A 13,670-nucleotide genomic window follows, 5' to 3' on the forward strand; every position below is an offset into this window, starting at 1 on the left:
CACTTAAGCCTTCTAGCATGCAAAGTTGAGCAAAGCATCAGAGGCAGTAGGCCAATTGGTCTATGGGTTAAACTACTAGGCAGGTTGGCTTTAACCTTATTGAAAGATAAGATTTATGGGGAATTAAAGTGAAACAAGGGGGCGAACAAATGAACAATCAAATTCTATGCTTATGATCAAGAGGCAAAACATAGTAATAACCATGTCAAACTAAGACTTAAAGCATCAATTCACCACTGTAGTGTCCTCCTAGCACTGGAGGGAAAGATCTCCTTAGGAGTTTACTTGTTCCTGGTCGGTCAGCATCTTGGCTGGGTTGGCATCATGCAAAGTCCAACTCACATCTTGTACTCTTTGGCCCTAATGTCTGTCTGCTCCAGCTCTGACTCTCTCTACCATGCTAGGCAGCTTTCTTTTATCGTGTCTTAGGGAGCCTAGCTCAATAAGCTCTGATAAGGCTGATTTTAAGTTAGCCACCATTCAAATTTCCCACTCCCAAGTCATGTGATTGACAGGGCCACGACTGTTGTTCTCTGATGATACCAGGCAGTCTTGGGGCTCCAATTTACATCTGAAGAAGAAAGCTATGCTTGGTACATGAGTTCTGGTCAGAATGGGGAATCCACTTCCTAAATCAACCTCAGGGTATAAGGAAAACTGCCATGTAGGGAAAATAGGAATTTTCTTAGTAGAAGGATGGTTGCTTAGGACATCAAGGACACACATTGCTAAGAACAGACCCTCTCATGGAGCACTACTGGTTGACTCCCCCGAAGATGGGGCGCACACTGCACCACATGTTCTAGATACATACTGGGGACGACGACACACAGCTGATGCAAACATGACTTCAATATTCCATGTTATGACATGTTCCTTAGGAAACAGAATAAATACATGGACCATCTTTATGACTAAGGCCTCTCTAAAATGTTTTTCCAAAGCAAGATATATTCAATCCTATACAGACTGTCAATATAATAAGCCAGAGGATTAAAAAGCTTTTCCATGGTCCCACTTGGTGTCAAAACAAACTAATTCCATCATAGCCATAGCGAAGGCTGCCATAAGCAGACACTTCAATTAAATTTTTCTTGATTGCCAACTCCCATTATTGAAACAAAGTGATAAATACAAATGTATCGTGTATATTTACTGTGCATTTAAACAGACCAAACATAAGCTAATAAATATAAACATCAAATAAACATTTGTCTCTTTTTATAATCAAGAACTTACGGCTATTTTTGCCATCTATCCAAGTTATTTATTTTTGGCTTCTTTCTATAACACACAGAACACAAAAGAGTGAACAACATGCTGTGTTGCATGACACAGCTGGGAACTGACTATTCTGACCTGCTCAACTGCAGAATACTTTTATAATCCCCAGAAATACAGACAGCAGCTGAGCTGATTTTAAGAAAATGCCTATATCTTTGAGTAACATGGGCCAAAGTTCCTTTTTCTCATGAGAGAGAGCATGGCTTTATAAAAATGTAAAGACAGGTGGGATTTATCAGTGGTTCCCAAAGTAACATATTACTAAGCTCCAACATTTAGTTAAAAAAAAAAATCATCTTGACAAACAGACTGCAGAGCAAGACAAATGTTGAGCTAAGACCTTAAGATGGCTCATTTTCCTGGCTCTTAACTAGGGCCAGTTACAGTTCTTTGGTTTTAAAGGAAAATGAACTTTTCTTGCTATAGCTAACAACTGTTTTTGATATCAACAAACTAGAACCAAAAAAGTTGCATTCAGAAACACTGAATGCTAATGAAATTCACCAGAATGTCCTTTACACCTGAGGTAAGAGGAAAGTGTCACATGAGAATTGTATATTTCATGATATTAAAACCTAATATGAATGATTTGCTGGATCATAAAGGAGGGCTCTAACACACATCAGAAACCCAACATGCCATTTTGGTACCAGATTTTCTACTAGATTATTAACCAGCTTCCAACTGAATAGGTCCTATTAAATAACCCCTTCGGTATGGACCTCCTGTAGCCAATTCATTTCATTGATCTTGCAAAATTACCTCAGAAACGTTTTTTCCCCCCTTGATTCTGGAAACACTTCATGCACCCCCCTGGATGTGCAGGACCCACAGGCTAACCACCCCAATTTAATTATAGCATTACTTCAGAACTGCCTGCCATTAAACTGAAAGGAAAATTGCGTAGTTATTTAAGCCGGGGGGGGGGGGAGAAGAAGATGGGAAGAGCAAAAGCCATGCTGACTGCATACCTGTTGGCCAATCAGTATTTCAAATACATCAGACACCATATGACACACCCAGAAAACCAGGAACAGCTTGGTTTGATGGTGCCCCTGCTTAGCAATCTCTAGTCAGAAGGGCTGGAGATAGAGCACGGTAATAGCACTTACTAACATGAAAGGATTGTATTCAGTCGTATCTCCTGCTAATTTTGGTGTGCAGAATGCCTGGCAGATTTTTCTCCAGATCAAGCTGTTATTCTCCAACCAGTCATGTTTACATTTTTGTCTGTTTCATTCATTCCTCTTTAGGTTTACCAAACTGATGGCTTGTCTTGATCTCAATTGTTGGTTTTCATCTCTCTCTCTCTCTCTCTCTTTCTCTGCATTTTTCCTGCCTCCCCTCTTTCAAATACTGCCTCCTCCCCAGCAGTTAGACTTTCTGAAGGTTCACCTTAAGTTGTTGAGGTTCCTCAAGCTTCCCTGTGACAATAAAACACTACCAAGTCTATGGTGAGTATTTCGATTCCTCCCTCCCTGCTCCCAACTCTTTCCGCCCAAGTGCTGGCTGAACCCTGCCAATCTCTTTTTTTTCTTCTACTTTCTCATATTCTATTGTACCTAGCCTCTCTCCCCCTCTCCTAATCTGTCCCTCGTGGGGCACATGTTGAATGTCAAAATCTTTTGATGCACGTGTGGTTGTGATGGGGGGCAAGTCATACTAGCACCTGCTATTTACCTGCCCACTTGAAGCTGTGATCCTGTTACATCTACAGATCTGCCAAATTGTAACAAATCCTTCCCCTCCTTCAGAGAGCGCAGTGTGGGATACTTGGTCCCCACCATTTTATTGTGAAGCCTTGGAAGGTGCCCTATAGAGTCAGATCATTAGTTCATCATTAGTCCATCTAGCTCAGTGTTTTCAACACTGACTGGCAGAAGCTTTCCAGGGTTTCAGGCAGGAATGTTCCTCTGCCCTATATGGAGAACCCTATAGGGTTCCTCTGCCCTATATGGAGATATATGGAAACAAAAACATTCTGCATGCAAAGCACATGCCCAAGCACTGGGTGATGGTCTTGACTTACAACCCTAGAAGTTAGGCTGTGAGATAACGACTATCCTAAGGTCACCTCCCCACCTGCTACTACCTATTTCAGCTATACACTGGTGGGCACTGTGCCCACAGTCTGCTGCTGCTTACCTCAGTAAGACAGAAACTCTTGTTTTTGCCTGTTTCCCACTGTGCCCACACAAGCTGCTGCCTGCTTTCATGACAGACTCCCTAATAATGCTGCCCCAGCTGAAGGCTTCCCATTGTGACCTCATGCTGATGATGCTGGCTTGACCAACATTCTCTCACACAGTTGCTGTCCACCTGAGACACATATGTTGGTCCTCCTATCTAGATACTGTGAACTAAATCCATCAGAAAGGTGCCCTTGGCATCGTGGACAAGACAGGGGTTTCTTAATGCTCTTCTTCATTCCACCACCCTCTCAAATGCAAGTTTCACCTCTCCCCAGATAGGTAGGCAGGCAAGCTCCAGTATGGGATGATTGTCTTCTAATTCCTTCTGGCTGCTAGTGACACAATCAGTTCAGATGTTTCCCACTACATGAATGAGCCCTAGGGAGCCACCGGCTCACACAGTTCCTCCTCCTCCTCTTTCCCTTTACTTCCTCAGCTCCAATATGAAGCCATCATGTTTAATATGTTTCTGCGGTATTATTATTATTTTTAAACCATGGCTTCACAGCCCCTGAAAAGTTGGTAACTATGATTGGAGTCTGGCTTCTAACAGAATCAAACCCCAGTTTTTGGTTTAGCACACTCTAAGGCAGCCATTTTCAACCTCTATGCCGTGGCACATTGGTGTGCCACGAGTGGTCCACATGTGTGCCACAGGAATTTGGGAGAAGGTCATTTATTAGTAGGGCCAATGGGGATGTGAGCCTCCCACTGGTAGCATGGTGTGCCTTGACAATTTTAGTGCCTTGTCAGTGTGCTGTGAGATGAAAAAGGTTGGAAATCACTGCTCTAAGGAGTTGTGGTTTAAGGGTACTAGGATTTCCAGTGGCATAAGCAAATGGGGTGAGGACAGAAGGAGAAGAGGAAGCCTGCAACTCTCTCAGGCTTATTCTCACTGAGGTTTCCCATTACCTGGTCCAGTGCCTCTCCTCATTGTGTCTGCCTCTTGCTCTCCAATCTTTTCTGTAATGAATGGGAGCTACCAAAGAGTGAGTCATTGTCATTTGAACATGAGATGGCATCAAAGTCAACCTGAGAGAAGGGATGTTGTTACTCCCAAAGAGAACGCTGGGCAACTCATCAGAGAAGATAAAGACATTTTTATTTCAAATAGCCTTTTGCTTGTGAGGATGCCTTTTTTTAATATTTGGTAAGTAGCTGGCAGTATGATGTACTTAGGGAGGAAATATTATAATGAGATCTAACCATCATAAATGCCCAATTGGACTGGGACATAGGTTTGTGTAAATCCTTCCAATTCCTTCCCCAAGATTTTCCACCTTGCCATTTTTCTTTGTGAATTGCTTTTTGTTGAAAAAAGGTATACAAATATTCTAAATAATAATAATTTGTTGCAAGCTACTTGGTGAGCCCCCTGGGAGTGGATGAATGGGATATAAATTTTTTTAGTTAATTAAAAACAAAAACTAAATTTAACTAATACTAAATACATACTAAAATGTCAGTGTCTCAACACCTTGAAACATCATATTCATGTTCTATTGCGGGGTGGCCAAATTTGCTTAACACAAGAGCCACATACAATAAACTTCAGATGCTTGAGAGTCACAAAGTTTAAGAAGCATTAAATTCTTAAATACATGTACTCACCATGAACATTAAACTTGCGTTTTAATCCCATGGACTCTCGGTTTATAAATAAACTGTAAATAATTATAAAGCTTGAATATTCTTATTTACTTTTTGTATTAATTGTGATGCAAAAAAGGAGCTGAGCCAACATACTTTCACAAGCCACACATTATATGTCAGCCACATGTGGCTCACAGGCTGCAGTTTGGCCACCCCAGGAAGAATATAGAAGGGAAAAGTGGTGATTACCCTCAAAGAGTTAGAGTTTTACCAAGGCAGCTACAAACCGACTGACAAATTCAGGTGAAAAATTTAGTTATTTATTTAAAAGATTTCAACCCTGCCTTTCCTCTGCTGAAGCAGATGCCCAAGATGGCTTACAATATCTAACAGGTAGCCCAATCCTAACTCACACTGGCATGGGGAGGTCAGCTTGCCTGCCTTGTATCCAACGCGGGGCTGGGGTTGAAAGCGGTTCAGCCTGGGGCAAGGGGAATGGACTCCCCTTACTGCAGGTAAAGTCACATCAGCCCCAATGGGACTACTTGCATCTGCGCCATCTCAAGAGGTGGTGCAGATCTGAGCAGCCCAGAGTTGCCCCAGGCTGCCCAGGACCAGGCCCCGCCTTCCACTCACCTACTGCCCACCCATGGGCCTGCCCCGAAATGCCTCCTTCCACCCTCCCCACCTGATCTGGCTGACATGGGCTTACCTCTTTTGCCAGCCAGACAGGGTTCGTGTCTGCCTCCGGAAGCCAGTGCACCAGCCTCCCTCCTCCAGAGTTGGCATGAAAGTGCTTTATGGCACTTTCACGGCACTCTTAGGTCAGTGCAAGGGACTTGTACAGACTGAGAGGGCCCTAGGAACTATGCCCTAATATATACAATATATAAAACGAAATAAATAAAATCACAAAAACAGTAAAACAATTTGGAGGAGGGCAAACTACTTACAACCAAGGAACTGCCAGAGGCAGTAATGTATAATCATGCGCAGTAACAGCCAGAGCTGTGCCGGAACCACTTCCTTGAGCCTTGAGAGGAATCCCGATCCTCTGCCCCCCCCTTGACTTAAGCTGCAAACGAGTCATAATGGCAGCCGTTGCAACGAGTCCAGAGCTGTTATTCGAGTCTTTTCAATTTGAGTTCAAGGGTTTTTGTGAAACAAGCAGAATCATGGAAACAGCAAAAACGCAAACAAGCATGCATGTGCACTCACAAAAGTTAGTCTTGACTCAAGTCTATTCAAGTCTTTTCACTTTTAGGTTACAACCTGAGTTCTGAGTCAGTGCCCAAGTTTTTGACACACATGACACAAGTCCTTATGAGTCACGAAAAACACGTGCTTCGTCGAATTGAGTCTGAGTCATCCAAGTTGCGGCCCATCCCTGGTCACAGCTGATACAGCAGCAACAGCTTTTTGTCCTCTAGCCCAAGTCTACTGACTGCAGAGAGGCAATCATACATCTTGGTCGGAACAGCCGAAACCACTCAGCACCCATCTGTGATACTCAGCATCAGATTGCAAAATCCAGACCTAATCTTTGCCTTCTCAAAACACAACCAGCAATGAAAGCGAACAACTCTGATCACCAAGACAAATAAAATGGTGCTTGCCTAGCACTGTATCATTACCTTCATATCCCAAAAATCTTACTGTATCCCTGCTGCTTCATTTAATACTTTGGTTTTATCTTCTTGATCCACTTAATTAACAAATCTAAAGGGCTTCTTCAGTTTCTAAACATTCACTGAAGGAGAGCTGCCATATAAACAGTCATGACAATAAAATCTTCAGCTACATTCATAACTGAACCTCATTAACAGGAACACCTACTGCAAATAAATGACTGGTAGCAAAGAGAGACCACTTTTTCAAAGTTGGAAGACAGTGGTCCTTTTTGTGTTCACTGTTGTTTTATTTACCCAGGCATATCATTGTAAAAGTTGATAGATTAAATTCTGGAAAGTTAAGCGATTCTGGATATTGCAGTTGATCTTGAGAGATGAGATTCCCCTTGGCTTCCTCATAGCAAACTGGAGAAACTAGGTTGAAGAATTTTCAAGTAAGGTACTAACTCCTGAGGTTCCCATAGGGCACAGACACTCTCAATTTCGTTATTACCGGTACTACATAGATAGTACACAAAGTTATTTTGCAATAAAAGGCTTGGAACAAAATCAGCACAGGCCTCAATATATCATGAAAGAAGTGTTACACTGAAGAAGAATTCCCGCCCTGGAGAAAGGAGTATGAGATACCCTGCACTCCTCACAAATCAAATGTCTGTCTGGGCCTTAAACAAAAAAGACACCTCTCCATGCTCAGGTATGAACAATACCAATCCAAAACACATTTGGATTTTGGATCTTCATTTCTTCATTTTTTTTCTTAGACAAGCTATTTTGCTAATGCAAGACCAAGGAGAGGCAGGGGGTGTGTTGGGCTGGGATAGGATCTGGTGTGTACTCTGCTACCAAGTTCCATCCCCTCATGCCCATCCCCATTCTGAACAGTCCACAACCCGCTCTTGTCAGTACCTTACTTATTCTGATGTGTCAGGGTCTCTCTCTGGTGGGTTTATGGAGCTTCCAACCTTTTGCAGCACTTGCTCCAACACACACAACAGCCGCATTATGTCTATGGCATTGCAGCAGAACTTATGGTGGTGGATTGTGAGATCTGCTATTATAAATGCCCAATAAGATTGAACAGTACGTTGGTGCAAATCCTTTCAGTTCTTTCCCCCTGAGTCTCCACCTTGCCAAATACATATTCCATTCAGGAGAGTTTTCACAGACATCAGATTTTCACTATTGCTCATCATTCCTCATTCTAAAGACCAACCACCGTACCAAGCTACTGCACTCTAGTTCATCAATGAAATCACAGGTGCACACATGGCTGTTGCTAGGAGTGTGTGAACAATATGAAACCAACCAAAAATTTCCTAACATCTGTGTATATGCTCTGGACATTTATCTGCAAAATTAAATATGCAATTTTCACGAGGACAACTTTTCTGAACGCATTTTCCTTATGAGTTTTCACTTTAGACCAGATACCAGGTTGTTTCCATTTAATTTTACATTTTAGGTAGGCACATCTCCTTCCCCCTCTCAACAAGCAAACAGACTTTTGGGGATACACGGCAAAACATCTTCTTTATAGTATGGTAACTTTTGTTCCCTTACCACAGGGTAAGCCCTCTGATGTCCTATAGGTCTCCTCAGTCCTATGCCAACTCTATAGCTCTAAGTTTAAGCAGGCAATGTGAGTTGAACTGAGGGGAACTAGATTAGTGTGCAGGTTTACTGCTGAGATCAATCACCTCCAGTCTGGCCTCTGCCTCTTGCCCTGCCCTGATCTGTCAGTAACTCCTCCTGCCCTCCCCCTCCCTACCCACAACTTGTGCCCTTACCAGCACCAGCCCAGTTCAATGGCCATGGTTGTGCTCCTCCATGCTCCCAGTTCAATGGTCATGGTTGTGCTCCTCGTGCTGCTGCTGCTTTGGAGCAAGGGCTTGGAATGGTGTGCTAGCAGCATGTGTGCAAGGCATTGCAAAGCCACCTATATAGCACTGGGCTGTTAAATCAACTTGCTATTGTGCTGGTGCAGGCGACGATGCAAGCTCTCCAACCTATTTCTTGTGCCAGGACTAACAACAATGCAACATGACTGTTTCTCAGTTTTGTTCCACATAAGCATTGGTACTAACACACTAATTAAAATGGACTCAAAGTACATGACAATGTGCAACCAATCTCTCTCCTGCTTCCCCTTACCCCAGAATTTTTAAGAAACTTTTTTGCAGCTACAAGTAAGGCCAAAACAAATACCCACTGTGATCCTAGCCATCTCACAGTGGCTGGGTTACCATCCATTGGCTCCTCTTTTATAGCATGTAGACAGACCCAAGTAGCTATTTTGTGCCAAGCTAAGGCTCAACACCATACCTGCATCACAATAAAACATTATTCCAGACAACTGCTTACAGGTCATGCCTTGTTATTGATGGGGATTCTGTTACGGAACCCCAGTGGATTAAAAACAGAACAGAGAGGTAACAGAAACGAGATGTTAGTTAGCCTTCTGTTCTTCTCATGAGAATGAATGAGCGCTAAAAAGGGACAAAACTGAAAAGGGGGGGCAGTGTTCTGTCATGGAACATGGGAGGAGGCAATTTTAGAATGCCAGGACAAACTTGTATTTCCAATCAATTGCAAGGCTGTAGACAAGCAATCCATATGATTGTACCCGACACACAGTGAATTCTGGAGTAACCACCATGGCACATCTGGTCATCTGAATCCTTCCTAGTTGTCACATTCAACGTATGAATCGCAGAAATCAACGTGGGGGGGGGGAAAAGGAAATTGCACAGCATGATCAAATCACAGCAGTTTTCTTCACTTGATTGTTATCCTAGTACATGTGACTGTGTACCTAGAAATGTCATCTCCAATATGGTAAGATGGACAGTGTGCAGAAAGTAACTGTCTATGCAGGGCGGAAGGAGAAAGAAAGTGCAACAAGCACTCCTGGAATTCTCTGTAGACTGTGGACTTAATTATGCCTGATCATGTAAACCATCCATTACGGATGCCAAATCCCACCTTCTACCTAGCTTTTATCCTTTTTAGGCATGTGGCTCTTTACGCTCTGCTGATTAACATCGAGCACGTTGTTTTGAGAAGACATCAAGCTTCCTTTGCAGTGGGGTTCTGTCTCCTGCAAAACGTGCCTCCATCAATGCTCCAGTTACAAGAAGCATGACTTATGAGGGATAAGGTTTATGTCAGATGCTATATTTAAAATAGCACTGCATTATTAAGGTGACTTCAAAGTGGAAAAGCAGGGCCTTCCCTGCTTTGTGCTAGCTTCTGCCAGTATGGCCTGTTGCCAAGGCGACAGACCCATCAACGCGTCAAAGGCCGCCACGCACAAGAGTTTTTATGCTCTCTAGCGAACACAGACTTAAAGTATTGAGACCAAATTATATTTATAAAGTGAGTATTTAACACTGGGGAAAATGATTTTCAAAAAAAGTATATTACCACAGCTCTATTTGTATGTGTTAGTGATCCTGGTGCCCTACTTTGAAAAGTTCTTTTGTTTTTATTTTTAATTAATGCTTTGAAGAGTAAATGTTTTTCCCCCTTCAATTTTTGTAAAACACAAAAATATTCTTTCAGGCATGCTTCCATCTGTTCTGAAATGCTTCGTTCCTATAGGACATCGGTGAAAGTTTACTAATAAATATTTCCCCATTTGTGGGCCAGAGCTATTATTTATTAGAAAAAAGCCAGAACCTTTGTGCCCAGATTTGTATTCACTAAAGTTGAAATTACCCAATATAAAGTTTGGTAGAAATTCAATTTTTGAAAAAATGAGGAAGATGACACTACTGGAAAGATATACTTTATATACATTTTTGTATGCACATTAAAAAGACTCGTGAAATAATTCTGATTTGAGGTGATTCCCAGAATTAGCCATATACTTACTTTAGCCTATACTTGATTATCATTTCCATCACCTACATCATCTGCCCTTGTTCAATTTTCTCCTCACTGTTACTTTAGGTTGAGACAAAGTATTTCAGTTGCACAAGTTTATCCATTTATCATCACTTCACTGATGCAACTGAATGTATCTGTATGGTTGTCTTCAAAAGCTGATTTAAATATTAAGAATTGAAATGTTGCAAAAACGGCCACCAAATGATGGGGTTATGTGAGGCCATTATAGCTCATTAGGCAAGTAGGAAGTGACTGCATGTCTGTTTTCTCATGATTTTTCTCCAGCTACCTTTCCCATACTCCCTGCTTCTGTGTGTGTGTGTGGCACTAAGCTTGTGCTGCACAAGATAACTAAGCTCTGAATAAGCAACGCAGGCATAAGTTTGGGATCCTATGTGCATCCTCTTTGATTTATCTGCTTGGCTTTTCTTAAACTATAGAGTTACATTCGTAACAGCAATTCCAGTTAACAGCACAGATCAACAAGTAGACGATCAGGCTATCTCTATATAATACTGCACATATTTATTTCGAACATCCTATACAACTCACAGTAGAATTGAGATGTTAGTAGGATCTCTGTCCAGCAGCTGAATGAGAGGTGACAGGATCAAAATTGTTTCTTCTTATTAGATACATCACTGACAGTTTGCATTTGTCTTAATGGTTTTCATCTGTGCTCCCCCCCCCCAAAAAAAAAACCTTGAATCATTCAATATTCTCAAATACAACCTCAGATAGAAGACAGAAATAAACATCCACCCAGGAGCATATTTTAGAAGAAAATGTTACAATGCATTTGATAATACTGTGTGTTGGGAAGAAGAGAGTGAGAAGAGGTTATGATCATATGCTCATAGCAATTCAGCTCTGGATATCAGGTCTATTCCAACACCCCATAAATATTGTGAAATTCTTTAGCTCACACCTCCTAAACCATGGTTATCAGTCTCCCCTATCCCAAGAAGTTTATGCATTCAGATATGATACAGATTTCTTGCAAACACTGCAGCCCTGCTCCATGGGCAGAGTTTGAGGAACTTGATCCCTCAGTAGAAATGAATGGCTGGGCCTTTCTGGACTGCCCAATGGCTAAGCCTTTCAGCACTGTGCAATCATCAGAACTCCTGCAGCTGAAACCAAGACCTGGATTGGGGCACTATTCTGTAGAAGTGGTCTTTTATCCCCTGTATTCCGACCCTGATAAATTCTCTTTTTTTATAGCTAAGATAAGTGACAGCTGCTCATTTCTCTTGCTTCACCTAAAAGAGTGGCTCATTGGAAATGCGTCTTTCATTTTGGTAAGCAAGAGAGAATGGTAATATCTCCTGTAACACTACTTCCAGTTAGGGATGATTTGTTACAGCGCACTTTTTTCTGGTGTGATTGACAGCTATTCTAGGAAAGGGGAGCAATACACTCTGGGCCAATTGTCTCCCATTTCCTGCCTTTTAGATTAACAATGTGTTCTAATCTATAGTATTGTTTTGCACAGCACTTGACTTTGCAAAATGGGTTGTCGGGTTCCCCCCCCCCCCCCACTGTAAACTTGACAAGCAGGCATCCACTGATTTCTTTTTCTGCCCTCTAACGTCTAGTTCAAACTAACCTGTGGTTGGTCTGATGGTATTACAGTGCATACCTTCCCACCCATACCTTTGGCTGCTGCTCATAGAGATGGAAAGAAGTGCACCGCACAGTAATGCCACAAACCGAAGTAGATGGGGAAAGGAACTCAATGCAGAGTCTTTGTCCTAGGAAGCAGAGGCCACATTGGGGGAAGCCTGCAGATTCCTCAGTCAATGATGTCAGCAGGGTATAGTTGATAATGGGGAACATTTTAAGCACTTGATCTAATTCATTAACTAATTAACTGGGTCCAGCAACTACTTTTGTGTACTTCATATAGTAGTTGGCAACCTTCAGTCTCGAAAGACTATGGTACCACGCTCTGACTGGTGGTTCTGGAACAGCGTCTAGTGTGGCTGAAAAGGCCAATTCGGGAGTGACAATCCCTTCCACACTGGGAGCAAGTGCAGTCTGTCCCTGGTCTGTCTCCCTGGCTATGGGCCTTCCTTCTTTGCCTCTTAGCCTCAGACTGTTGGCCAAGTGTCTCTTCAAACTGGGAAAGGCCATGTTGCACAGCCTGTCTCCAAGCGGGCCGCTCAGAGGCCAGGGTTTCCCACTTGTTGAGGTCCATCCCTAAGGCCTTCAGATCCCTCTTGCAGATGTCCTTGTATCGCAGCTGTGGTCTACCTGTAGGGCGCTTTCCTTGCACGAGTTCTCCACAGAGGAGATCCTTTGGGATCCGGCCATCATCCATTCTCACGACATGACCGAGCCAACGCAGGCGTCTCTGTTTCAGTAGTGCATACATGCTAGGGATTCCAGCACGTTCCAGGACTGTGTTGTTAGGAACTTTGTCCTGCCAGGTGATGCCGAGAATACGTCGGATACTTCATATACAATACAAGTATTATTATTATTATTATTATTATTATTATTATTATTATTATTGACAGTATTTATATACCGCTTATATTTATATAAACAGTATTTATATACCGAAGTATGAATTATACTATAATGTGTGAATAACAGCATAATAAAATCGACACTATGTGTACATTTTCTTGAGATCCCTGCATAATCTGCTCTTCATCATATGAGCACCTTTGAGCTAGTAAGTTTGTTACACAGCAACATGGGTGCAGTGTTGGCTGGATTCCTCTTGGCATTTGACCAGCTGAAAACTGGGTACAGCTGAACCAAGTTTTCAGGAAATGTTGATTCAAGGATTGAAAATCTTGACTATTGCCGATAGTGGGTTGGAAAGCTGGCATTTCTTTCCGTTTCCTTTTTCAAGGCTCCAGGAAGTTGTGCAATCTTGTGTAGTGCAGCGCCACAAGAGTAAAGCTCAGGGAAGCTCCTTAATCCACTTGTGCGAAAGTTCAGGACGCCTTCCTTCACATTTCCTTTGAGAGGTTCCCCTCCCTGCTCCTCTATACTCTTACGCAGGTTACCCTTTTTCTAGGCCACATTTCCATGTAACAGCCCTGCCTCAGATGCTTAAATAATA

The 13,670-nt window shown here is 42.4% G+C and overlaps 1 protein-coding gene across 1 annotated transcript in view; it reads right to left on the minus strand.

Annotated features, from left to right (window-relative positions):
* The window catches only part of PLCB1 (phospholipase C beta 1), a 521,389-nt gene that overhangs the window by 164,151 nt on the left and 343,568 nt on the right, over window positions 1-13,670 (minus strand). The gene's annotated exons all lie outside the window — the stretch shown is intronic.

The sequence above is a fragment of the Tiliqua scincoides genome, chromosome 1, assembly GCF_035046505.1.
Source record: "Tiliqua scincoides isolate rTilSci1 chromosome 1, rTilSci1.hap2, whole genome shotgun sequence".
Lineage (NCBI taxonomy): Eukaryota > Metazoa > Chordata > Lepidosauria > Squamata > Scincidae > Tiliqua > Tiliqua scincoides.